General features: G+C 43.2%; 1 protein-coding gene and 1 pseudogene across 2 annotated transcripts in view; both read left to right on the top strand.

Annotated features, from left to right (window-relative positions):
• The window catches only part of NPAS3 (neuronal PAS domain protein 3), a 1,017,265-nt gene that overhangs the window by 756,367 nt on the left and 259,462 nt on the right, over window positions 1-1,436 (top strand). The window lies entirely within an intron of this gene.
• The window catches only part of LOC111820584 (heat shock protein HSP 90-alpha A2-like), a 3,152-nt pseudogene continuing 2,063 nt past the window's right edge, over window positions 348-1,436 (top strand).

The raw sequence follows: 1,436 nt of genomic DNA, 5'->3' as shown, positions 1-1,436 counted from the left end.
AATTTCAAAACTGTTTTCACATTTTAGTTATCTGTTAGAGCAGCACTCCACTCCCTGTCTTAGTTATCTAGTGCTGCTATAACAGAAATACCACAAGTGGATGGTTTTAACAAACAGAAATTTATTTTCTGACAGTTTAGGAGGCTACAAGTCTGAATTCAGGGTGCCAGCTCAAGGGAAGGCTTTATCTCTCTATTGGCTCTGGAGGAAGGTCCTTGTCTGTTTTGAGCTTCTGCTCCTGGGTCATCTTCATGTGGCTTGGCATCTCTCTTTCCCCATCACTGTTTCTCTAGCTTGCTTGTTTAATCTCTTTTATATCTCAAAAGAGATTGACTGTAGTTGCTTCTGTGTCCTGGTGTTGCTGTGCTGCAGACCCTGTGAAGGCCTTTTGCCGAGATGCCTGAGAAGACCCAGACCCAAGACCAGCCCATGGAGGAGGGAGAGGTGGAGATGTTTGCCTTCCAGGCCGAAATTGCCCAGTTGATGTCCTTGATCATCAGTACTTTCTACTCGAACAAAGAGATCTTTCTGAGGGAGATGATTTCAAATTCATCAGCTGCGCTGGACAAGATCAGATACAAAAGCTTGACAGATCCCAGTTAGCTAGACTCTGGGAAGGAGCTGCATATTAATCTCATTCCAAACAAGCAAGATCGAACCCTCACGATTGTAGACACAGGAATTGGGATGACCAAGGCCGACTTGATCAATAATCTCGGTAGCATCGCCAAGTCAGGGACCAAAGCATTCATGGAAGCTTTGCAGGCTGGTGCAGACATCTCCATGATTGGCCAGTTTGGTGTGGGGTTTTACTCTGTGTATTTGGTTGCTGAGAAAGTGACCATGATCACCAAACATAACGATGAGCAGTATGCATGGGAGTCTTCAGCAGGAGGGTTGTTCACAGTTAGGACAGACACAGGCAAACCTATGGGTCGTTGAACAAAGGTTATCCTGCATCTGAAAGAAGACCAAACTGAGTATTTGGAGGAAAGAAGAATGAAGGAGATAGTGAAGAAACATTCTCAATTTATTGGTTATCCAAGTACTCTTTTTGTGGAGAAAGAATGAGATAAAGAAGTGAATGATGATGAGGCTGAAGAAGAGGAAGATAAAGAAGAGGAAGAAGAGAAAGAAGAAAAGGAGTCTGATGAGAAGGCTTAAATAGAAGATGTTGGTTCTGATGAAGAGGAAGAAGAAAAGAAAGATGGTGACAAGAAGAAGAAAAAGAAGATCAAGGAAAGGTAGATTGACCAAGAGGTACTCAACGAAACAAAGCCCATTTGGACCAGAAATCCTGATGATATTACCAATGAAGAATATGGAGAATTCTTCAAGAGCTTGACCAATGACTGGGAAGACCACTTGGCCGTGAAGCATTTCTCAGTTGAAGGACAGCTAGAATTCAGAATCCTTCTCTTTGTCCCAAGACGTGC

This window comes from Trichechus manatus, unplaced genomic scaffold, assembly GCF_000243295.1.
Source record: "Trichechus manatus latirostris isolate Lorelei unplaced genomic scaffold, TriManLat1.0 scaffold00043, whole genome shotgun sequence".
Taxonomy (NCBI): Eukaryota; Metazoa; Chordata; class Mammalia; order Sirenia; family Trichechidae; genus Trichechus; species Trichechus manatus.
This window is presented reverse-complemented; position numbering and strand designations above follow the sequence as displayed.